Here is a 26,000-nt window from a genome sequence, read left to right on the forward strand (position 1 = left end):
CTTGGTGTGGAGATTATTAGTGACTTGACTACTTTTTTTTAAACAATGAACTGTGACCACTTTACCCACTGAAAAGCTCACACATCATTCAAGTATAAATGTTGTGTTTCTGCATGGTTTATTTTCGCACTATTGTTGGGTGCTAAAATAGTTTTACACCATTTATAAAGCATAGACATTTTAGCTAATCTATCCACTCTGCTACAGGCATGCCTAAGTAGAAGAACAAGTAGTAGGAACCATGCATATATGCAGTGCTGCAGGTCCCTCTGTTGGAGCCAGACATGTTTGGCTAATGCCAACTGATAACTTGAATGCCAAATTAACTGGTAGTCATGTACCATGAATTCCATGATACATAGACAGGTTCACAAAATAACTTAATTTGAACCTGTGAAATTATCAAAATTGCCTCTTCCAAGAGAATTTACTAAGAGACTTGTAGGCCAAAGCACTCACTCACCTACAGTCTACAAAAACTCTGAGTAAGGTTTGGTTTTGGCCCTGCATGTTTTCTTCACAAAAGAATTGCTGTTTCCTGAGTGTGGATGTGAACTCTGGAGAGGAGCCCATGGGGTACATGTGTGCATGTTGCCCCAGCGGCTCCAGCCCAGGCAGACCCGCTCTCCATGCGGCAAAGTAAACACCGCATGGCTGCTGGGGCACACAGCCAAGGCTGAGGCTGGGAGGAGGGGATGAGGCTGGGAGGAAATAAGAGCAAATTCCTCTGAAATGATCTGACAGGAAATGACAGAGTGTCAGCCTTATACAACCACACTGTGCGCGAGAGAGAGAGGGCGGGAGAAGTTCTTCCTAAACACAGAGTGGTGCCAGATCTCAGTAGGTGAGGATGATGAAATAATAAAGCATTTCCCGTGTGTGTTTTTCATTAGTTCTGTTTTGTTTTTCTTCCAAGTGCTGTGGAAACAGAACAGAAGCCCATGTTTCAGCCATGACTGCAATGGCCTCCTCTCATGGGAATAACAGCTGCATAAATAGGAGGGAAGCCCTCAGTGGAATTGCTTCCAACACCTTTCTAATGGAAATAATGATTTGCAAAGCCCAGTTTATACCTTTGCCACATAATTAGTAGCCAAGATTAAAAACATTATTCCAACTCCCAGCATCCTTCAAATCTGGCAAGACCTTAAATATTCTACTGTGTTCCAAAAAGGTAGCCCATAAGTGATCATTGTAAGGACAGTCTTGGCCAGCTGAGCCAAGCCTTTGAATCAATCAACACTTATTATATGGAAATTAACCATTTTGATGTCAATTAGTGAAAATTTGTTAGCAGACACAACCTATGAGACACTTGATTTTGAATTCCCAGCTCTACTCATTGAAGCTAGCTGAGATGGGGCTGAGAACCAAACCACAGATTTCTCAAGATGCAGAGTGGAATCAATTAAAAAAAGGGCGTGGAGGGAATCTGTCTCAAAATAAGCAAAACTCTTCCTGTTTATTAGTCCCAAGAAGCACAAGGAACTGGATAATGGATTTTTCCCTATAAAGAGTAAATTTCTAGTTACTGATTTGAGTGCATAACAGTCTATGCTGTATGTGTGCATAGTGAATATAGAAGAAAAAATATTGCTAGAGTAATGGCAAAACCTACCCTCACTTCATGCTACTTTTAAACTAAAATTCTTTTTCCATCTTGTTCTTATAAATTATATTCTCATATTAGGAAAGTAGAAGTTTCTAAATTTAAATTTTCAGTCTTGATCGTTAATTTTCCTCCTAAGAATAACTTAAAATCGAAATTTTGGCTAGGTGTTCAAACCAGAAGGGGTGACAAAAGATTTCCTTAAGGCTTAAGGACTTAAGGACATTACGTGTCTGGCTTGTGACTGTACCTTGAATTTCACCTTTCATTTAAAATTATTAAAGTATGCTCACATAACATTTTACCTGTATTTATCAGCATATAGTGTGCCAGCCTGCTGATATACCACTGAAATTAAATATTTGAACTGTAGGTTCAATCTCAAAGCTTTACAGCAATCCTAAAACATGCAGCTAAGAAGGGAATACAGGACCAGAATCTTGCTATAATATGAAAAACTCCTGACAGTTTTGAAGTCAGGATTTCCACATGGCTTATGGAAACTCCTCTGTAACTCCTGCTAACTGACCATGACATATACACCATGCTACCCTCCCAGAAAAATGGGTGTTCCTAAAATAATTGAGCCTGATACTGCCTTCTAGAGTGCATATTCACTATTCATTATTTACAATAACTTTGGCCAATGTCCATTGTTCAAATTTTTACATAATTTGCAGTGTCTCTTAAAACTAGGTGTTCTGAAAGTTCTCTCAAGCATTTCAAGTTGCTAAGAATAATTTTTATACTTGTTTAATTTATAAAGTTATTAAGTGAGCCAGTCAATGTAGTGCAGAACAATACTTCCAGAAGCTGACAATGGAGACACCACTGTCAAACTATAATGTTTTTCTTTCAATACTGATAGGAGTTTTGTAACCTACATGATCAATGTAATTTATCACCAGATTCAGGCAGTGACAGCACTTACTTGAGAACAGCCTGATAAAGTTGCAATTATTTCCTGATACTGTTGGCCATCCAAGCTTCTATAATTTTGCCAGTAAGAAGTGCTTCTACGGCCAGCAACCTCTTTCAGAAGGGTCATGTCTATGCATGATCACATGGCCCCATCCAGTATCTTGTAATATCACTGGACAAAAGATGGCATAAAACTGTGTTTCTTTATCCTTCTTTAAGTCAATTTAAATCTTAACAATAGCATACTTCACTCTACACATTTAGTAAATTAGACTTGTTATTTTAAAATATGAGCAGACCTTGTTTCTCTCAAACAAAGGGAGCTGTGCCAAAAATGTTAAAATATTAGAAATGTTTAAAATTTATTGCAGGGTGCCTAGAGATTGCTTATTTAGTAATGGGTCTATACTTTACTGCTGAAACAAATGCATAAATGGTAGTGGGATAAAATCAATTTATGAAAGAACATATTTCAATTATGATCAGTATGCTTTGCATAGAAGTTTTAAGTATATGGCAAAAAAAGTATAGATCACACTCTGAGGTACTTTTCATCTCTGTAGATGGTGTCAGAGACTGCAGTTTAGATTAGGTATCTGGATAAACCCTTGACTGTTAAACTTCATGGGAATTTTACTATCCACCTTAGTGGGTGCAAGACTTCAATTCTGGAATTTTTTTCAGCAGCAATAGAAAATGCAGTTTCAACCTCATTAGTCTAGGGGCATGTTCCTCTTCCAAAAAGCAAGTGTATTTACTGTGGAACTACCAAGGTACTTATGAGAACTGAACTCAGTTTGCAGAAACTGTTGACTTGGGCTTGCAGTTCTAAAATGAAGACCCTGTAGGACTCAAATACTTTGTGTTGCAAGTAAAACCCTCTCAGTTCACCTGTTAAAATGGATAATTATGAAAAAATCAACAAAATGTTCTAAAAGTAAGGACTGCCATTTTAAAAGGAGTCTTTAACATAATGCTTTATTTCGGCTAAAGCGATTGATGTCATCAGGTTACTGATGTCAAAGCATCGGTTTTAAAAGAGGCATGACTATGAACAAACACATAGCTATAGTCAGTACTCTGAAATATCACCTTGTTTAGGTGAATTTCAATCTTAATAAATATTATTTTAAAAATTACTTATATTTGTAGAGAGCAGCTTATTCATCCCTGAGATGATGAAATGGGCCTACCTGTAAATAGGGAACCAAATCATAACAGTGTATTTTGAGTTCCTTGGGAGAGTTCCTGGGCATACGAAGTCAGGTACAAGCTGCAAAGCCAAGGAATAGAACTAGCATGTTATGAATATGCTCAGTTCCAGTTTCCAACCAGCCAAGTACATTAAAAGGCCTTAGGGACCTTCAAGACCTCGGAGTACAGAACTCAGGATCCAAGAGACATTGGTAACCAACAGAAACAGACCCTTTTCTTTCTTCTGTCATGACATCAGTGGGTACTGCAAATCATTTACAAAAGCTGTTCATATAATGAGAGAACAGATCTTCCCGTGTTCTTCAGTGTTCAAAGTACTTCTTGAAGACATAATATTCAGTTTTTGAGACAGTATATAATTTTCTCTGACACTTAAAAGTAGTTTTTCTATTTATATGAGCTAAGATAACTGGAAACTGTGGAACCCAGTGTATTTAATAACAGAATCATAGTATCTCATAGTCTTATACTGTACAATTTGCATGTTTCTATAATTAGTACATAAATTCCAGACACAAAAGCAAACTAAAAACCTATTCTGCTGGTCTTTGTGTGTAGCATATTGATAGCAATGGAGAGAAGTACAGAACAAAACTACTATTTTATTCCCTGAGTCCAATAAGCATTTGGACAATGCTGTCAGGCACATGGTGTGATTCTTGGGGCTGTCCTGTGCAGGGCCAGGAGTAGGACTTTGATGATGATTTTAGTGGATTCCTTCCAACTCAGAATATTATGTGATTCTGTGATTACTGAGCACCTGCTTGCCACATAGTGACAGCAATATCTTCACACCAACTGAAAGAGAATATGCAACAATAAAACTTGAATCACTTCTGGTTAGAGCAGTTTAAATTAAAATACCATTGGACACATTCCATTTAACTATTGGATTAACTTGGAAATCTTAGAGGAGCTATCTCTTTTCAGCTGGTCTTCAACTCATTCAGTATTTGACTGATGACTGAAACTAGCTTTAGGTGAACTTAGTGACTAATTCTTAGTAAATTTTCTGGTAGTGATGCTGTAAACTTGGCGAGCTATATTACCTGTTTCAGTCTCTGCAACTGGTTCCCATCTTAGAGCACCAATAGAAAGCCTGACATTTCATAATGATTTGCAGCTTTAAGGAGAAAACCACTTGCACTATCTGTTGAACCTTGTGGGTGTTGCTGGCAGAGGTAATAAGCCTCTACATTCAGTGATAACTCTGTACATTGTACTGCATACTTGCTATTAACTGCAATAAGAAGAAAAATCTCTGACATTTCATAATTTAATTGTGTGGAATGGTTTCCTGAAGATGTAAACAGCATGTTGTTGACGGCACATGCACGAGATCTTAACCCTATTCTGGTGTAATTTGAGTGGCACTTCATTACATTTTTTCAAATGAAGTGCCATTTCATTAAAATTTTTCCACACTACTGGTGTTTCAGGGTATATCTATATTGCACTATAAGAACACATACATCTTCTTATGGAAAAACAGCATCTCTTAAAGATGCATCTTTGTAAAAGGAAAGGACAGATGTTTTGAAGGAAGGAAAAGGTCATGTTTTGGGCCTTTAGGATGCAAGCTAGTAACCCTGAGATATTCTTGGGGTTTCTCCCATCCTCATCTCACTTCTGAATTTTTGTCATGTCAGAGTACAGAAGAGAGCCACTAGAAGTTATGTGTGTGTCAGTATAAACAAACAACAAAGAAAGAATTCCCAGTCACATACACAAGACTCTCTGATACTGAGAAAATGTGCAAAGCTTTTTTCATGCTTCTTTAGTTATCAGCTTTGACAATTGTTTTTATTTGACTCCTTGCCTTAGATAGCAAATGCCAACAAAATCTGGTCTGAAAAATTCAGTGGATTATATTCTTCTTTTCCTCTAAGTTTAATGATTCCTATAATTTTGCACCACTAAATAAGGTTACAAAGCCAAGCATGACAAAGCTAAGAAATGCTAGAACAAAGAAAGTCTGTATAAAACTAATTCAAACCCCTCACATATATGCACATAACCAAAGCCTTTAGTTACATGAATGCATGCTACTTTTGACACAAGTTCCACAATGTTTTTCTCAAGTTACTGCATGAGGTAATAATATACAAGATGAACAGTGACCACTAAATAAGCTCTTGAATCATCCGTTTTTCCCCTATTGGCAGTGTATCGTCCCATGAATTTCTTATTAGGCACTGTTCATAGCATATTGTGAAGAAAAAAATCCTCATATTCTCAGACCTGTGGTTCTCATCAACACAGCACTCACTTTCTGTGAAGTACCTATCTTCCTACTATCACTTTGAGGTAAATAGGTACTACCTTTTATTCACAGTTCTTGACTTAGAGTAGATTGATACAGAATCATAGAATCATGGAACCACAGAATATCCTGAGTTGGAAGGAACCCACAGGGATCATTGAGTCCAACTCCTGGCCCTGCACAGGACAATCCCAAGAAACACAATATGTTTAATAATTCTGAGATTAGTGTCCAAATGCTTATTGAACTCTGTCAGGCTTGGTGCTGTGACTCTTTCCCTGGGAAGCCTGTTTCAATGCCCAACCACTCACTGGGTGAAGCACCTTTTTCTAATATCCAAACTAAACCTCCTCTGACTCATCTACATGCAGTTCCCACTGGTCCTGTCATGGGTCACCACAGAGAAGAGATCAGTGTCTACCCCTCCATTTCCCCTCACAAGGAAGTTATAACAGTAAGGAAGTTCCTCTCAGTCTCCTTCTCTTCAGGCTGAACAGACCAAGTGCCCTCAGCCACTCATCATTGCCCAAGAGCAAGAATGTACATCCAGGGTTGCTCTGTCCCAGGGATGTTAAAATCAGGGGCTTCCAATAAATTTGGCTGCCCATTTTAGATGGTTACTTTGTCAATGGAAAGGATGAGTGATTAGTAGCATGTAGTACCTCATACATTCAAAATTCGTCTTCCAGTGACTTCTGCTGTGAGCAATCTTTAGTGCTGAAAGTTACAGCACATAAGAGTTATTGACCATGTGCAAATTTGCTGCAGAGCAAGATACATGGCATCACTAAGACATTGTGTAGTACAGATGAACCCTGAAAGATCCATGGAGAGTTTTCTTTTGTTTGACTTTAATTTAAATTCCTGAATTTTGATCAGTGATTTCAGATATAGCCCTGGTCTAGAGCCCTGGACTTGGGAGAATTACAATAAGTTAAGTATCAGCTGTGGCTCACATGTTCCAAACATCTGAGGTGAAGGATGATCAACTAGATTGAAGATTTAATATACAACTTTGCCAACTGGATATGAAATAAATAAATTTTCTTCAATAGTAGCAACAGCCCATTGTAAGTTCATCTGCCCCCAGGACACATCAATTGCCATAGCAACAACTTTCATTCAGAGCTCAATGCACCACATTTTCCAAAGGTGAGCCAGTGTCACTCTCACTTTGTCAGATCTCCAAAGCATTTGGGAGATGGTTTTTAATTCATGCAGCAAATTATTAACTAGGTAGCAAGTGAGGGTCACGGACTCACTACAGGGGTCCGGAATTCAGCTCAGTTAGCAGGAAGAAAGAGACCAAAATAGCACTATACCATCAGTGCCTTGCTGCATGGTATCATTGAATTGAGACATCTACACCCTTAAAAGCCATTATAGTAGTCAAAAATGTGCATATTGCTACCATTAATTTGAGTACACTAAGTTGCATGGAGTTACTTATAGCTCTACATCCCTTGAGGTTTTCTCGTCTGCTCTGGGAACACACTGCTGCCAAAGTTCTAAGAGCTGTGATTCTCACCTGCCATGAGCCATGCTGAGGTTTCTTGTCTTTATAAAAATGATTTTGGGAGGATATACAGACTCTTAGTGTTGCTGCTTTGTAGTCACAGGAGAACATTATTATTCTGCTGCACCAAAGTATAAGTAAGTGTTGGCCAAACAACAAAAGATTTACTGCCTCTTCAATTTGTTTTTAAATACAGCTTGACAAATTTAACCAAAGCCCACATATGAGCAGTATATCTTGTGGAAAAATCCTTTTAATGCATTGAATTTATTAAGTATATGTGCTATATTAGTTAGAAATAGAATAATAGAGGAGCTGTGTTTGAGTGCTAGATATTACAGTCTTTTTACCACTTAACTAAAACGGTATTAGCTATTATACCTGATAATATTAATTACTATAAAATGAAATTCACTCTCTTACATTGTAGTTTATAGTCAATATCCTTATGTAGGTATTACCAGTCTTATCTGAACCAGAAACTCAAATACATTTTATGTTTACAGCGGCACAAGTGAAACAATAGTCATAGTGCATGGAGAAGGGAACAAAATACCCACAGTTACCCCCTGATGTTGTAAATGCTTAGACCTAGATGTAGCTGGAGAGTGTCTTAAACAACTCCCCATCGTGCTGACCCACACACCGATAAGGCTCAAAAAATTTCAGTTATGATGTCTGGGTGTTACAAAGAAGTAAAATCCATTTTTTCCCCTGAAAATACTGCGGCAGGTTTTTAACCACAAAAGGAAGAACAACTTCATAGCTACATATTCCAAGCAAATTTTTAGTTTAAAGATATAAAGAACCAGAGAAGACAAAATTAAGTTGATAAGTGATGAGAAGACAATGTATGAAAGAGGTAGAAACTGTCACAGCAAATTGTTCTTAACTTCAATGAATGGGGGAGATGGAAGACATCTGTAAGGCTCTAAGCATGGTTTGTAGCATCCCTGAAAATACAAAGAACTGAAACCTTCTCTGCCCTGTAAACCATTCTTATAGTCAGAAGCATCAAAATGCTGTATCAGCTTAGAGTTCTGTCATTTACTCTGTCAGCAACACAGTGATGGTATGAACAGGATGCAAAATAGTCTAATATGCACACTGCCGTATTTGGAAATTACTTCAAACTGGAGAAGCTTCCAAGCTGCTAGTCTACACCAAAAGTGTCTTTTTCAGATAGTACAAAGCATGCTGAGCAATGACCAGGTTTCACTCCGAATACAAGCCTTCTTGTGAAGTGCACCATTTCTCTTCCCTGATTAAATTCCCCAAGAAACACAAATGCTGGACTCATCCAAAGGCTACTTTCCATCCTGGTATGTTGTCCTTTGGTGCTTTCTAAGTTAGTCAGCAAATGCACATCCTAATTTGCACATAAAGGATCTGTGCCAAAAATCATATTTTTTTCATGTAATTGGCTTTTTTTAATCCTGACCTTAATGTATATCATTCTTGATAAGTGCTTCAAGTAGGCTTTGAACTAGGATTTTTTAAAAAGTTAAATAATAAAAAAAGCAATTTTATTTTACTGCTTACTTCAAGATTCACAGAGATGAAGAACAGTGACAGCATAGCTGTTCACCCATAACCCTGTGACAGCAGGTAAACTGACAGTGTGTAATTACTAAGAGGTGATATTAAGTTAAAACATATAGCCAAAGTAGTGCTATTGCATATGCATCCCTTGGTTTTCAAGGCAGTGTTTAAAATAAAAAACCTTCACCAAGACAGAAAAACTGCTATAGTTATATCATGGCACACTGAGTTGCGAACCTTTTAATGAAAGACATAATTCTTCTGCTGTCTGCATCATACTATATTCTCATGCAAAACACTTTAATGCATCGTGTAAATTATCTAAGACTTTCTTAGTATGTATTACATTTCTTAATCATAGATATTGGGTGTAAAAAAAAGAGAATTATGTGACATGCTCCAAAACAAATTGCTTGGTGTTAACATATACTAGCTGGGTCTATATCTGAACAATACATGCATAGAAGAGCTGGATTTTTTTTCTCTTTTTTTAATGTGCAGAACTTGCTTCTAAGTGCATATGTTATCAATGAAGTAAAAATGACTAATATGAAATGATGGTGGTCTGATTTTCAGCCAATATCATCAGTTTAAAAGCAAGGGATCTAGATTACAGTCTGGATGATCTATTCCTTCTGAATTTCAGTAAAGGCTTCAGGTCTGGAAGATGATGTATATAGATAAAGCAAATGTTTTCAACCACTTTCTCCATTCAATTACATTCAGTTTAGCTATAAAGAAGTTTTAAATGCAAATCTCGTTTTTCAGCAATAAAGGGCTTTTGTTTCCAAGCTAGCAGATAGGTTTGTGTTGCTGTTCTCTCACCAGCTGAACACTCCTGCAGTGTAAATGGTGGACAATATCATTAGCACCTTATAAGCTGTAAGTAGCTCATAGATCTCCTTTTGGAGAACAGGATCTGATGACACTTGCTGTGTAATTATCTGTCCAGTTTGATTGGCAGTAAAGCTTATTTGCATTACATTAATGCTGAATATTTGTGAGTATTAAGCAGAGGCTAGAACTTAGCATATTCTATATTATTTACTTAATAAAAAATCATTCAAACAGATGAGACAGTTGCTTTGAATGCACCCTGAAAATCCATGTGTAACCCCATCAGATAAATCAAAATTTGTGAATGTTAAACTCTTGTGGCTCTTGCAGTTGTGAGTAGAGAGGAATAAGACATCTTTTAACATGGACTTCTGGGGATAAGGCATACTGAGAAAGTAATGATCTAGCAGTGCAAATAGATTGCTTGCAATCATCACATTTAATCATTAGAGATATGTTCTATGTGCAAGCTCTCAGCTCTCTAAAAATCAGGTTTAATGATGACTTTATATGTGTTCTTAGTTGTTAATATACAAATAGTGGCACAAATTCTAAGAGATGTTGACTATCTGGGGGTGGTGTTCTTCAAATCTTAGTAGCTTTTGAATTATGTTAATAATCCAGGGCAGGGTTGGTGGGGACACATGTACATGACAATGATACCAAACTATGCCTCCCACTGTGTTCTATAACCAATTTCTTTAAGTATACTGCAACTATAGTAATATTGTGAACTGTATTATTAAATGTAAAGTATTATGGATTAAAAGCAAGAACAGAAATATACACAGTGAATTGTTAATCAAAACATACATGTTCAAACATACATTTATATAATGAACAAACCCTCCCAATTTTGATTAACATAGACTTTTAAAATAACTTACTACACCTTTAGTGAAATATAAATAGAAGTGTTGTAGAACAGACAGCATCAAAAGACAGTAACACATTTTAACAGAATACAAAGGGATCTTAAAAAAATTGCTTATATATCTTCTGGGGTTTTATTTGTACTGTGGATGAAACACTGGCTGATATTTGTGGTGGTTATTCATGGCATGTCTGGTTGTGTTATGACCTTCCCTTTTTTATTGGTTTATTTGATGTTTGTGGTATTTTATATAATTGATTTATGCGCTATGATATGTTTGGGAGCTTTCTAGTAATATACAACAGTAATTGTATGTCTGTAGGGATGTTACATATTGCTGTTTGTAAGTTTGCTTGGCCAGGTCACCATTGTAAATAAAACATGTTCTCAGTAGATTTTTATGTGGTTAAAGACTTTGACTACTTAAGTGACTGACTGATGGACCAGAAAACACTTGCCAGCAGGACAACAGGTATCATAAAGAAAGTGTGTCACTTGTGTTTCTGATTCAAAAGCCCCACCATTTTCAGTCTTACAAAATGAAAGAGATGTGACAGCAGTAAATAGTCACCTTCCTTCCTTCCTTCCTTCCTTCCTTCCTTCCTTCCTTCCTTCCTTCCTTCCTTCCTTCCTTCCTTCCTTCCTTCCTTCCTTCCTTCCTTCCTTCCTTCCTTCCTTCCTTCCTTCCTTCCTTCCTTCCTTCCTTCCTTCCTTCCTTCCTTCCTTCCTTCCTTCCTTCCTTCCTTCCTTCCTTCCTTCCTTCCTTCCTTCCTTCCTTCCTTCCTTCCTTCCTTCCTTCCTTCCTTCCTTCCTTCCTTCCTTCCTTCCCTTCCTTCCTTCCTTCCTTCCTTCCTCTCCTTCCTTCCTTCCTTCCTTCCTTCCTTCCTTCCTTCCTTCCTTCCTTCCTTCCTTCCTTCCTTCCTTCCTTCCTTCCTTCCTTCCTTCCTTCCTTCCTTCCTTCCTTCCTTCCTTCCTTCCTTCCTTCCCTTCCTTCCTTCCTTCCTTCCTTCTTCCTTCCTTCCTTCCTTCCTTCCTTCCTTCCTTCCTTCCTTCCTTCCTTCCTTCCTTCCTTCCTTCCTTCCTTCCTTCTTCCTTCCTCTCCTTCCTTCCTTCCTTCCTTCCTTCCTTCCTTCCTTCCTTCCTTCCTTCCTTCCTTCCTTCCTTCCTTCCCTTCCTTCCTTCTTCCTTCCTTCCTTCCATCCTTCCTTCCTTCCTTCCTTCCTTCCTTCCTTCCTTCCTTCCTTCCTTCCTTCCTTCCTTCTTCCTTCCTTCCTTCCTTCCTTCCTTCCTTCCTTCCTTCCTTCCTTCCTTCCTTCCTTCCTTCCTTCCTTCCTTCCTTCCTCCTTCCTTCCTTCCTTCCTTCCTTCCTTCCTTCCTTCCTTCCTTCCTTCCTTCCTTCCTTCCTTCCTTCCTCTTCCTTCCTTCCTTCCTTCCTTCCTTCCTTCCTTCCTTCCTTCCTTCCTTCCTCTTCTTCCTTCCTTCCTTCCTTCCTTCCTTCCTTCCTTCTTCCTTCCTTCCTTCCTTCTTCCTTCCTTCCTTCCTTCCTTCCTTCCTTCCTTCCTTCCTTCCTTCCTTCCTTCCTTCCTTCCTTCCTTCCTTCCTTCCTTCCTTCCTTCCTTCCTTCCTTCCTTCCTTCCTTCCTTCCTTCCTTCCTTCCTTCCTTCCTTCCTTCCTTCCTTCCTTCCTTCCTTCCTTCCTTCCTTCCTTCCTTCCTTCCTTCCTTCCTTCCTTCCTTCCTTCCTTCCTTCCTTCCTTCCTTCCTTCCTTCCTTCCTTCCTTCCTTCCTTCCTTCCTTCCTTCCTTCCTTCCTTCCTTCCTTCCTTCCTTCCTTCCTTCCTTCCAGTTCCTGATGTCTTGAAAAATATTTGGCATTATTAAAAGTTACATAAACAAGGTACTTTTAGTTATCTAAGTAATACAGCAAAGCTGAAGTGAATTTGTTGTGGCAAATCACAAGTTGATAGGTTTTGGTGTAATTAATGTTAGCTTACCTTTAAAGTGTTCTTACTCTCATATAAAACAAATTTCGTTTTCCTTTATTTTTAGTGCACATGCTTTAGGCATGGAAAGCAGTTTGTCTCTCTTAGCTCTGCTAAGCTGCTGTGCCTACATGCCATCCTACCTTGCAGTACCTGGGTATGCTTATTGCCAAGTCTATCTACAATAACAATTGTGCAAACATAATCAGATTTCAGAACACAAACGAATGCCCACTGAATACTGCACTGAGACAGTCAAACTACCACTGACACCTTTTTTTCTCCCCTAAAGCTTTAACACTTTGAATCACAGCACTCTCCTGAAAATTGTTCAATAAGCCTCTTTTACTAAAAGAGAAAACATGTGGTGAGAAGGAATAACATCTTTAATTAGAAAAATTCAAATCAGCTCTTAATTTAATTCGCCATACCAGCAGCCGTGATTAGATCTGCATCATGATATATCTCCAATACTATCAATTTTCATAAATGCAAACTTTCCTGAATATGGTTCTGATGTATCCTGACATTTTAAAATATGTCCTATTGTCCTTTTCTGTGCAGCAGACCAAGCACAGAGTGTTCAGTCCTATATCACTGTCACAGTGGTATTAGACCAGATGGCTGCTTCCTTGCAGAATCAAGAATTAGAGATAATTTATGCTGTTCACTGTTATTAGAATGTAAAAAATATAAAGAGTTTGCAGCATGCATACATGAAAAGTTGCTCAGATCCATCAGTGACATCCTGGTGTAAAGACATTTACAGTGTTACTCCACTCTTAAAGGTAAAGTCTTTGGTGAATCTATGGATTCTGCAAAGCCTATTGACTGTCTGCATTGAATACAACTCAGGGGACTACCTGACCTAGGTTTGGTGGGGAAAGAACATTCTGAGTTGGGAAAAATGTCCAAGAGCTGCCTTCTTTCTTGTAAAATAATTCCACCACATGATCCTTTCCATTAATATGTGACAGTTATCTTTGTGTCATGAAGAATTAAGTTAAAAATGGAAACTTTCTTCATTCAGTCTATTAATCATTACAGGAGAATACTTCTCAGTAAGACTTCATACTAAAGGGCATGAGAGTTACAGAAATTTGCTCCTGTGCCAGTGAAGGAAACAAGTTTTCCTTATCCAGGCATCATTGCAACCTGTAAGTGACTGCTCTGTCTATACCAGTGTGTGTCAAAATACTGAAGAGAAATTATGTCAGCCTACACATTTATTGAGTGTAAGAGCATTGTAGGTAAACATCTTGTCTGTATTTCAAATAGCTGAATAATTTAATAAATAAACATTATTAATGCAGCTGATTCATTTGGAGGGACTTCTCAACCTATTCAGGAAATAAAATGTCAGAGGGTTCCCAAAACAAGGGAGAGAAGTGAAGGGTGAGAGAACCTAGTCAGCTTGCCTGGGTTGCTGCAATAAATTGTAAAGAACCCACAGAAGTAAAAAAGGATGTTAGGACAATCAAATGTCAAACATTGTTTGCAAGTAGCAAGTTTGTTGCTTTATCTTTCCAGCTCAGGAAGTTTAGCACAGCGCTCCCTGTGAATGATGTCAGAGTTTTAGGGAGAGTAAGGACAAACACTGCCATCAGTATTTAGCAATATTACAGTAGGAGAAAATTTACTGCCATTCACTGAAATGACACACTTACTCTATGTGATTTTGGAAAAAGTGTATCACTGAGAGAATTATTTGATTCACTTTAAATTAATCTTTAAATTATACTAAGAAACATTACCAGGGATAGATTTGCTTTCAGGCCTCTGTGAGCATATAATTTGTATTTATGGCACACAATAGAAGTATTGTGACTTTGAATGACTGACTAGCACCTTATGAAAGTCATTACTTTTGTATCAAGAACAATATTTGTAACATAATGTGTTCTTAAACTGATCAGGACAGCAGGAAGCAGCTAAGTGGATCACTTATCTTTATTTTTGCAATTTAACCTATGTTGAGACAGGGAACAAAAAAATTAGATAACTTATAATTTTCTGTCAGTGTTGCATACTTTGGAATAAGATTGTAACTACTTGGTATAACTGAGGGATAAGGAGATTTTTCTGCCAAATAAAACAGAAGATGAAAGATTACTTTAGAGCACAATGAATTACTAGCTGACTCTTAGAACGATATCACAAAGATTTCTTGCATTTTTGTTTCCTGATGATGGAATTTTACCTCTCTAAAAATCCTAGTACTAGTTTTATTAAAATAACTCTATCAGAATAGAAGATAGTTGTTATGCAGGAGCAGTAACTCACATAATATGAGATGGCATTTCTTTCCAGCTCTTGCTGCTCCGCTGGTTCTAATAGGAACCTGGAGCTCAATTTCCTCCTCAAGAACATTGCATTTCATGTGGAATGTCAATTATTAAAATGCAGTGTCCCGTGTCTTACTTTTCACTACATGAATTCATTTGCAAATTTGCTAATTTATGTAAATGATCCTTAACCTGTAACTGGCTGGTATGTATTTCTGAGTGTCTCTTTTCAATCTGGAAACACATACAAAGAATGTGGTGCCAACAGAACATATGTTAATTACCTTGTGTCACTGTTCCAAACCCCAAAGATTTAATTTCAGAGTAAACCAGAAAGAATATCTGATCCTTCTATCCACTGTTGCATTTTCAATACCGTTAGACCACCCAAAACAGCTAAATGACTTTTAAAAGGGTTAAGTATTGTTTAAGTGCAATGTTTTTGTGAGAAGAGATAAACTGAAACTCCTTGAATTTTTATTTGATTTTCAGGTTTCCATTTTTTCAGGAGGTCATTACAGTGGGCAAAATCACAGATCCTAAGATTCGAGCATTCCTAAATTTCAAATTTTGCAGCAAAGTTTCTCTGCATTTCAGAAGTTAAAAAACAGAGGGAAAATTCCTTCAGGTAGTCAGTGGTCCAGCTGCAACTCTGATCTGCACAATCTAGATGCACATTTTAGATGTCATTCTAGATTTGTCACTTCATTTCTGGTTTCACTGTGAGCACAACCTCTGTTCATTTCACTCATCAAATGATCTCAGGAAGCTCAAATTCCTCCTGTCTGCAGCTGCAGTGAATGAAGGGACATATAGAAAAGCTCAGCTGAAGGCACCAATTTTTTGCCTGAGTTCTTCTCAGTTCACCCAAACTCAGGCACTGATGACAGTTTAGAACCTGTCAATGAACCTGGTCCAAGTTGGGGATTTTAACAAAACATAAAATGAGGCAATTTTCCTCCAAGCTGTTACTGTTTCATAATGTCCCACAGTCCAAATAAAAGGATCCAGATTCCCTGTGGTGTAATTGCAGCCACAACTCCATTGATTTCAGTGACCTGTGAATGGCAGATAGGATGATGGCTCAAGGCCTCCTCTTGACAAACCAGCTACAGCTTGTTTCTCTTGACTATTATCTGATTTACACATCCTTGTTTTAGATGTCCTCCACAATGGGTAGGCAAATAAAGCTCCATTTCAGAGCCAGCTACAGAGATCATTCCCAGTCGGCACAGAGGTCCCATGACCAGGGCTTGGCTCTGAGCCTGAGCTGCAGGGCACATGTTCTTCAAGGTGCTCCTGCTCCACTGGCCAACCCTGGGGCCTTTGCAGGAGACTGGTGCTTTCTTTAACTGTCCTGAGGTTTTGTTTCCCTGGGGTGTAAGGCAGGGAGAGACGGATGATGTGCCTCCAGTTGACAGGCCAACATGCTGTCAGGCATGCTGTCAGGCCAAGCCCAGCATGCTCTTCTGGAGCTGGAGCAGTCTTGTGTCTCAGTGCTTAGATTGGCTTTAGAAAGTGCGAACCCAAGAAATGTTCAGCTGCTTTATCCCTGTTTCAGCATTCAGATTGCGAAGAGAAAATCTCAAAAGGCCACTTGCTGTGTGTTCTGCAGACATTTTAGCATTTCCAGTATCACCCACTCACAGTACCCCGAGGTCTCGGGTATTTGATTTAATTTCTGCTTGGATAGCAGCAGGAGAGATTAACTAATACAGTTGTAATTTTGGAATAAAAAAATATTTCACCGTATTTTGTTGCACTGATTACCTTAAAAAATTTCTAAATCTGAGATTCAAAGTAGCCTTTAAGCTACTGCTTAGTTTTCTCCACAAAAGACATACTTTACAGGATTATGTCTCTTTAAATCTACTCCGAAGATATTCCTTCTGGCCCAGAAGATGCCAAAATGACTTGATGATTTATTTATGTGCAGCTTGGCAGACCATAGTCCAGATTGTGGCTGAGACTGAATTTTATGAGCTTCCCCCCTAGTGAGTATATTTAAAAATTAAAAAAAAAAAAAAAAAACGGAAAAAAAGAGGCCTTCATAGATCTTGGCATGAGAATCAAGTAAATATTATTAGGAAGAAGAATGGCAGGGAAGAGAGTTTTAGGACAGAATATAAATATTAATTTATTAATAATGTTTTGTGTTTAGAGAATTAGAATTTTCTCTTTATTTTCAAAAACTTAGAAACGTGAAGTAGGCATTTCTCATTTCAGCAGAATATAATGTTTGGTCTGGAATTCTTTTAGCCATATACCACTTGGCATTTTGTACTGGGAACTGGCAATTTTTTCCACAGAAAGATGAATGTCTCATTGTCATTCCAGACCATACAAGCGGCATGTTGGTGCAATGATGTAAGAAAGCAATTTTCTGCCCTATTTTATTGATTTATAGTATTTTAGTAAAGTGATAAAACTTAATGCCAGGGATAAAAAGGAGACTCATCTGATGTAGAAGCAGTAGAAAAGAATAGAGAAGAAGATCCATCATTAATGTGTATTTGCCACATTTTCTCAGGCCTCTCCTGTACTAAACCATTAACTAAGTTGTAAAACCATGTCTAAACTTTTTGACTAAGGTGTTTTCTAGGCATAAATTCCTTCTTTTGAGGCACAGACTGGTGCAGGATTCTGGCTTTTTGAAGCACACACACCCACAAGCACAGCCAAATCCTGAAGGGCACAGCAGCGAGGGCAAATGTCAATAGTCCTGACTCCTTTGGGCAGGAAGGCTCAGTTCTGGGGAAACAGATTCAGGGGCATTTTTGCATAGTGGGAATCAGCAACAAGCAAGAACATACAGCATTTCATCTGCTTCACAGCAGTGCCTTGGGCGGCCTGTCCAAGGGTTGTTACGCAACTTTGCTGTTTCCATTCTTGCTGCAGGGGAACTCCTGAAACAGACAAGCCCTGAGACAGAAACTCCTCTGGAAAACCTTTTGTTGAGATACATCCTCATCCCTGTGGTTCAGCATAGAAGCTCTTGCTACACCCAAGCGTTCATCCCGTCTCCCTTTGTAACATCAGGAAATAAGGTCCCTGAGTTCAGATCCATAAAAACTGAGCTTGTGCCAGCTTGAGCTTGTTTATAGGGAGACCTAATTGTGTTAGAAATCAATTCAGCTGAAAACTATACTGCACACTGTTCTGGCATGTTGTATACAAGCAAATATATGGGAGATGTCAGTAAATGGAAGCTGGAGCATGCTAGGAAACAGCATCTTCATTCACAATGGCATCCCTCACTTTTCTCCAAACAATATAAGGAGTATTCCTGAAGCTCCCCTCAAAGGAAGCTCAAAGGTAATTCAAAGGCATTTGGGACATTTTTATGCCGTTGATAAATCAAGGTCAAGAGAAAAATATTCACAGTGGTTACACCCATACTTTTTGGGGTTATTTGGGCTTTTTTTTTAGTTATATTGGAGAACTCTTCACACTGCAAACATAATGGGAGAAGGGTATTCTACAGCCAAGCACCAAACTAACTTCCTGAAGTTAGATCTATTCTAATTCAACAACTGAAATATTTATTTGCCCTTGGAAAGTGCTTGGGTATGAACTAAGCTGTACACACCATAGGTATCTTCAGGACTGGGAGTCTCATGTGAAAGAAAGGGAATGCCAGGATGCCAGCCTAGTGCAGCCCCATCATACAGTGGTTAAGCTCCTGCAAGGAAAACACTGACTGGATCTCAGTACTGCTTGGAAACCCTAAGCTGCACCAAAAGCACTGATGCACTTCTAACCAAACTTACTTCTAAAGGCCACAGTTGAAGTGGTGAGAGTATATATTTATTGCTGAAAAAAATTCAGAGAATTGAAAATTATGTCAAAATTTGTGATCAAAAAGGCACCATATGGAATACATGCAGCTGATAATGCTGCCAGGATTCAGATCCTTCCTTCCTGCAGAAAGAAGCAGTAAATGGCATCTTTGACTACAGACAGTAAATTGCCCGGGCGTTTACCTTTGGAGAATTGCATAGTGTAAATTCAGCCACTGACACCATGTGAGAAACAATGGAAACAAAACAAGTGTTAATTTAACTTCAGTCCCACCATTTTATTTTATAATTTCACTCTCTTATGTATTGAAACTAGTTCTTGTACTTGAATCAATTTTATGTATTTTAATGACCTGTCAAAAGCTCAGTCAGGGCTTATTGTATTTATATTTTTAATTAGGTTAGTATGGAAGCGGACTGCTTATATTTGATTTTTTTAATTAACTGTGAAAATTTCTGTACCAGGATGATACTGTGCACATTGATATGCATGCTTCTGTTATGTTGGCCTTGCTGTGTGATATATTGGAGGCAGAAGTGTCACAGGAAATGCACACCTAAATAGGGCTTCACAGGCTGCTGGAGCACTGATGGGAGCTGATTATGTATCATGTAATTAATTCTTTATATTCTAGGATGCAACTCAGGCCAGTATTACAGAAAATCATGTCAGATCATGTCATATCCCTAGCATTTTTTTTGTTACATTGTGGATGTATGCATTTTATTGCTTATACAAAAAAGTCACACCTTGTAATCTGCTGACCTGCATTCTCTGGCCACAGAACAAATACTTCATTGGCTGTGGATTCTGGCTGTATTTTGATTGCTACTTAACCCCAGTCTTCTTCAAAACCTGCTCTAGATCAATCACTGTTTCACCAAACTCGTGTCTGTCTTGTTCAAAAGTCGTAAGTGTGGGAGTGAATTCAATGTGCCTAATTCATTTCCAAAGTCCCTGCACAGCAACTGGGTGAGAGTGAAATCTATCCAATGTAATATTAAGCTCTATTTCAATGACGGCACAAAAAATGTAGACATAGCTGGTCATAAAGACAAATTTAACCTCTGTCCCTGTAATTTTTTCTGCTGGTAAGTTGCATATAGAAAGTAATGCATTGCTCTGGCAGGCTTAGATCCACATACCCCACTGAGATGCCATCAATATTCTAACTTAGTTGCAATTGTTGCAAGAATGGAGAAGAGAAAAATTATCAAGCAATTTTGATTTGCACAGGTGACCTGGAATAATTACACAGTTACCAAACAATAGCACAGGAGGATTAACAATTTACTCAGTAATCACCACTGCTCCCAGTGAAGTTATTCTGTGGATAAATAAGTAATAACATGCATTATTTCACAGTAACTATGCAAGGACTCAAGTCAACAGAGTGTGCTGTACAAACAGAGCAAATCATTAGAAGTTAAAGAGGTCTAAGTGTACCAAGGAGTGACATGAGTCTTATTAGATGGATGATTTTCAGGTTTTTATTAATAGCCTCAGAGTTTTGGAGAAGGGGTACAATACTGCTGGAGAACCTAAGAAAGAAACTGTAAAGCCTCTGCAAGGTACTCCCAGGCCCAGAGGCATGGGCTGTCAGGGGTACATTTACAACTCTTTCAACAGTCACACTGCACAAGGAAATGCAGAAAGGAGATCATTCTTTTGTTCTCTCAGAGCAGGCATAACATTTTGGTTGAACTGAAGGAACAGTATTAAACTCTTGTCTGGTGCAGCTAGCAGGACTGCCTTCAGATCTACAAAATACAGACCTTGTCCTCTGCTTAAAAACACACTGACTCGCACTCCAGACACCAGGAACATGAACACAAAGTGCCAAAGAAAATGAGAGAGATTACGCAGCTAATCAAACACAGATCACGGACGACTTGCAATTCTGCACACTGAGGGTGTGTTTTCAAACAGTCTTGGACAAAGAAACCATTAAGTAATACAAAATAAGGAGATATTGCTCTATAGTTAATGTAACAGGGAACAGTGTTTTGATTAATGCCTTCCCATTAACAAATGGACAAGCTAGATTGTGTTACAGGATTATGGGCTGAGTTGGTAACGCAAAAGAAAAAAACATGCTCAAAATGGGAGTCATAACAATTGTGGTTCATGGAGGACATCACTAGAGACAGCTGAGAGACAATATTTTGTACTGGAGCTCTCTAAATGACCATTAATACTTGATTGTTCACATATATTTAAATTTTTTAATTAATCTATTTTCATGCTTCTATTTGTGCTGAATTTCAGCACTGAAGTAATGGCATGTCTGCTTGTTAAAACAGTCACATAAATAGCCCATACTGAGAAACTGAACTATGAGTTTCAGATACTGATCATTCATGACCACCTGCTCAAGGTCTGTGGGGCAGGAAGTTACTGAAGTAATTTGACAAAATTTCAGTTAGCAATTAAATTTTTGAAAATCTCAAGACAATTGGCAACAATCTGCAAGTTTCAAAATATGGCAGTTTAAGTAAAGAAGTACATAGATAATATTTTTGGGGCCGTTTGACTACCACAGGAATGGACTCAACATAACGACCCAGGAGGTCCCTGAGTATCATATGTCCTGATCATCCTGAATTATGAGCTCTGTTCCGTATGCAACAGCACGCAATGCTGTATTTTAAAATGCTTCTCTTAATCTTCTGCAGGGGAAGCGTCTGACTGAGCATCTAAAATAAATGGTCCTAAATCTTGCCTGATTAGACATAACTGCACCTACAACCTACCTCCCCCTATGTTCCTCTTTTACTGTTTAAATCTGTACATTATTCTCATTGCTGGAAAGGTGCAGTAACGCTTCATGATGCTCTTTCTAGTCTAATGCTGCATGGCAGTTGCTTTCTTTAGGCCCCAGCTCTCACCTACATCTGTGCTTACTGAAGTGAGACTTTAATTTGCTACACCATGCCAAGGTATTAATAGACAATTATTTATTGCAAATCTGAACCATTTATACTGTTTACTGGCTGACACAATGTAAAATTTTGATCCAAATGTTAATGTGTCCATGACATTGCATAATTCTATTCCACACCATGGTTTTTTTCTTTCCTAAATTAATCAAACATGCAATATGAGGAAATAGAGTTTTTAATGGATGAATGATTTAGAGTCTCAAACTTATAAGACTGCTTACTTATACAAATAAGGGAAAATGGTTTAATTAAAATACCACAGCAAATTAGAAAATATTAGGATTTTACTGGAGGCAAAATTGAGGAGAAAAAATGGACATAAGTTGAGAAACACTTAAAGGGTGAATAAATCTTATGTAATTTTAAGGCAAGTATATTTTTTAGCAGGCATCTTTGAGACCAGACAATACTATAAACACTCAGTTGAATACAGCACAGATAAAAATTACCTATTCATAAAGACCTATCTGGATAGAAAAGCACTTCAAAGTCTCCAAATGTCTGGTGAAATTAACTTTATGAATATTTTTTCAGTCAGGAAAAAAAACAAAAACAGAAAAAAAGCTTTATAGATAGGGAAATTTCATTATACAGAAGACATAATTTCAAGTGTTTATCTTCTCAAATCTAAATATTATGTTTTTGATGCCATTTAGATATGGAATCTTCCTTAACTGATACCTGTAGGAATTTCAAAATACAGATGTTTGAAATCAAGAAATATTTTTTTAGACCTTATTCCTCTTGGCCTTTTCTGCTGAAACATGCTATTAAGTTATTTTTTCCCTCTTGTTATGATAAAGAGTTATATGGCAGTTCTAATTAAATCTCATAAAACTGTATTCAAGTGGTGATATCCAGAACCTGTGGTCAACTCAGTCTACAAAAGACACTCAAAGCATTTGTAATGTTTCAGCTTATATGGGCAAGGTTACACTGGAAAGAGCTCTACCAGACAAGGTAAACATCATTCGGTACCAGGATACCAGGAAAGGTGCCCTTATTAAAGGTTTCATCTGGGAAACAGAAAATAGCTCCATTCCTCACCTTCCTTACCGTACCACCTTTTTGTTTGTTTGCTTGTTTGTTTGTCTTGGTGGGGGTTTTGTTTGTGTTCATTTTCTTTCCTTTTGTTTTAAGGGTTTTTTTCCAGATTTGGTAAGCGCATAAAGGATGCCAGACACCATTCCAGGATATCAGAAACATGAATAATGACACCAGATCAGTACCGGGTTTATTATGATGGCACCGATTTGTGGCTGACAAGCTGTGACCCTGTGGAAGGAATGGTAATGGGTAAGAGGTAGGAAGATGCATTTCTGTACATTACAGCAGAATAGCACTAGCCAGTTTGACTTTTCACACTGCCTAAAGAGAAATGGACTGTCAGAACAGGTGTGAGATTCATGAAATGAGTGGAAATGGGACCACACCTGCACATCACAAACTAGTATTAATACAGATTTTTTTGGGAACATTGATAGGGATCTTTTTACACCTGTAGTGCAAAAATCAGACTGAAGTGGGAAAACTGCTGAATTATTTCCTTTTTCATTACTTATTTAAGAAGCAATAATACATAGATAGAGATTCCATGTCTGAATGGCCTCATCAACACACCCATAGCATGTGGTGCTGTTAAAGCTCAGCACCTCGGCAAGGCATTGCAGTAGCAACGAGGCTGCTCACACACCAATTGCTTCTTTGGAGTTCTTTAGAAAACCAAATATAAGAACAGTTATTTTAAGGCCTATTATTATATAGCACTTTGTAAAATATGACACAGGAACTAGCATGCAGGCAGTGACTCCAGTGCCAATGATAATGCCATTGAGAAGCTGAAAGAAATTAAGAATAAGCAAGAGTTTTTTACCATCTCTCTCTACAACGTTCAGAGCTGTCCCAAATAGTCCCAGCTCCTGCTGTGAATTAGACAGCATTTTCTCTTTGTTTAACATATACTCACATTGAGATGTCTTTTTGAGCTACCAGAATGCAAGTTGTTGATGTTTATTAATGACAGGATGTAATTTTTACTATTATCATTCTGTAATACAGAATATGTCTAACTACATTTTGTTTATTATTCATAATACACAATGAGACAAGACACCACAATGGCTCCTTCGGAGGCTTCACGTGCTAGGCTGCAAATGTGTATTAACAATAGTACACATTTATGTGTTATGGTTTCATAAAATGCATTTGCATAATATGAAATCATAATCCCAAATGTACAGCAAAAAGCCTATGAAAAATAGTTACTTCTTATATACTACATAATGGTTGATTTTAATCTTCACCGTCTCAGATGTGGAACTGGTTATTTGGGATTTTTTATAATGGGAAAAATGTCTAGCCCTTCCTACAGAATTAAGTCTTGCAAAATGAACCAATACAACAAGAACCTTCAGTAAAATAGAAAAGATATTTGCTAGTAATTTGCATTCACACTTCATTTAATATACTTCCAGGCTGAGATGTTACTTTCAATATCATTCCAGAGATTGAAATAAACAGGCAATGCTGGCAGCTCTGGCTGCACAGCACTCCAGGGGCCTATGAATGCAAAAATGTGCAGTGGGAGTGGAGCAGAAATTAGCTTGGAGCAGAAGTCACTAGCACTAGCAAACCAACTCAGAGGAAACCCTTGGAACAATGTGATACTTTCAAATGCCACTGTCCAATGAATCCCAAGATGGTTTTCTCCTGGTTTGATTGCAGAGATGGTTAAGTTTGTTTCAGTGTTTCTTCCACTCAACTGCAGCCACTTGTAGGAAAAGACTGACTACCTAGACATAACTCTCAGTGCCAAGACTATGGTTATGTGTGTGCCACAGCTACAACTTCTGTAAGGGGAAATAATGATTTCTGCTTTTTTTCTTTACAAAGAATCATGGTATCTTTCACCTTGACTTGGCTACCCTGCTATTTATTTAGACAATTCAACTTTTGAGCTGATTTTGCTACATGTACATTATCAAATGATTAATGGTCAATTAGCATTTTGCTAATGGAAAATAAATGCTATAGATAAGAGTGTGTGCCATTATATTTCCCTTTTTTGTTCAAAATATCATATTTGAATTTTTAGCAAAAAAATCTGTGAGTTTTCTTTTTGCTAAGCCAAATGAACAGTCTTAATTATATTCAAGGCTCCAGTCCTTCAACAGATATTTTCTGGTACCCTGCTGCACCCACACCTGTCTATGACACATTGCCTGCTCTAGAAATCTCTTCCTTTTCTTAAAGTATCTTTTCTTAGTATATGGAAAATCACAATACTTAGTTATCTAGCAGGATTTCTGAGCTCTGACTCCTCTATGGCCTGTGGTGACTTGTTCAGACAGATTGCTTTTTGCAGATAAATATGTTTGGAATTATTGGGATGAACTGTTTGATGATGTGAAGGGGAGAAATGAGTTTTTCAACTAAAATTATAATTAACATTTTTACAGAAAAAGTGGCTGGAAAGCTGAAGGAGATGGAGTGCTCCAGAAAATAAATGTGAAGGTGTTTCTTTGAGACGTCTACTGATTTACAACCCAACTTTGCATGGCTGCTAAGAATCACAGCTTGTCCAGTCACAATTCAGTACTCCAGATTTGACCTGAGACTGAAAACAAAAAAATAAACTCTTCCTACAACAATTTATGATAGAAAGAGTTATTATTTTCATTCACCTGTCCTTTATATCAACACAGACAGCTAATCCAGGTGAATCTACCTACATTTGTCATTGCCAGTGAACTTCAAGCATACAAAATTCACACAAAGCAACATAATTCCAACCTTTTAAAATATTTGTTATTTTATAATTTATTTATCTGGAAAGTGGGATTTTCATACATGACTATTAGGGCCATGCTTTGGCTACTAGTAATCAATGAATGAGAAAGGAGAAAGGGGAGGGGGTAATGCATTTTAGCAGTGATTGTTTTTTGTGATGATTTGTTTGTACTGCTCACCAGAGATGTGCCAAGCTATTTTCTGAAGCAGTCTATTGTCATCTTCTTGTCATATGCAGCAGATTAAGAGAGTAATTTCCAGCAGTGGAAATGGCAGCTGAGTAATTTAAATATTATCTAAAATGAATACTTGCAAAGCTTACCCCCCTCCCCTGCCCCTGTCATTTTCTTTCATCCCTTGCTTTGTTTGGGGTTAGATCAAAACTGAAACTGCCCAGCTCCAGGGAGCATTCAGTCACATGAGTGTT

The 26,000-nt window shown here is 37.8% G+C and overlaps 1 long non-coding RNA gene across 1 annotated transcript in view; it reads left to right on the forward strand.

The window, feature by feature from the left end:
• The window catches only part of LOC139675284 (uncharacterized), a 75,672-nt gene extending 50,252 nt beyond the window's left edge, over positions 1 to 25,420 (forward strand). Inside the window, exons 2-3 of the long non-coding RNA XR_011698465.1 lie at positions 22,925 to 23,087; positions 25,243 to 25,420. This is a non-coding gene — a long non-coding RNA (uncharacterized lncRNA). The remainder of the gene's footprint in view (positions 1 to 22,924; positions 23,088 to 25,242) is intronic.
• Positions 25,421 to 26,000: the final 580 nt, after the last annotated feature.

The sequence above is a fragment of the Pithys albifrons genome, chromosome 8, assembly GCF_047495875.1.
Source record: "Pithys albifrons albifrons isolate INPA30051 chromosome 8, PitAlb_v1, whole genome shotgun sequence".
NCBI classification, from domain to species: domain Eukaryota; kingdom Metazoa; phylum Chordata; class Aves; order Passeriformes; family Thamnophilidae; genus Pithys; species Pithys albifrons.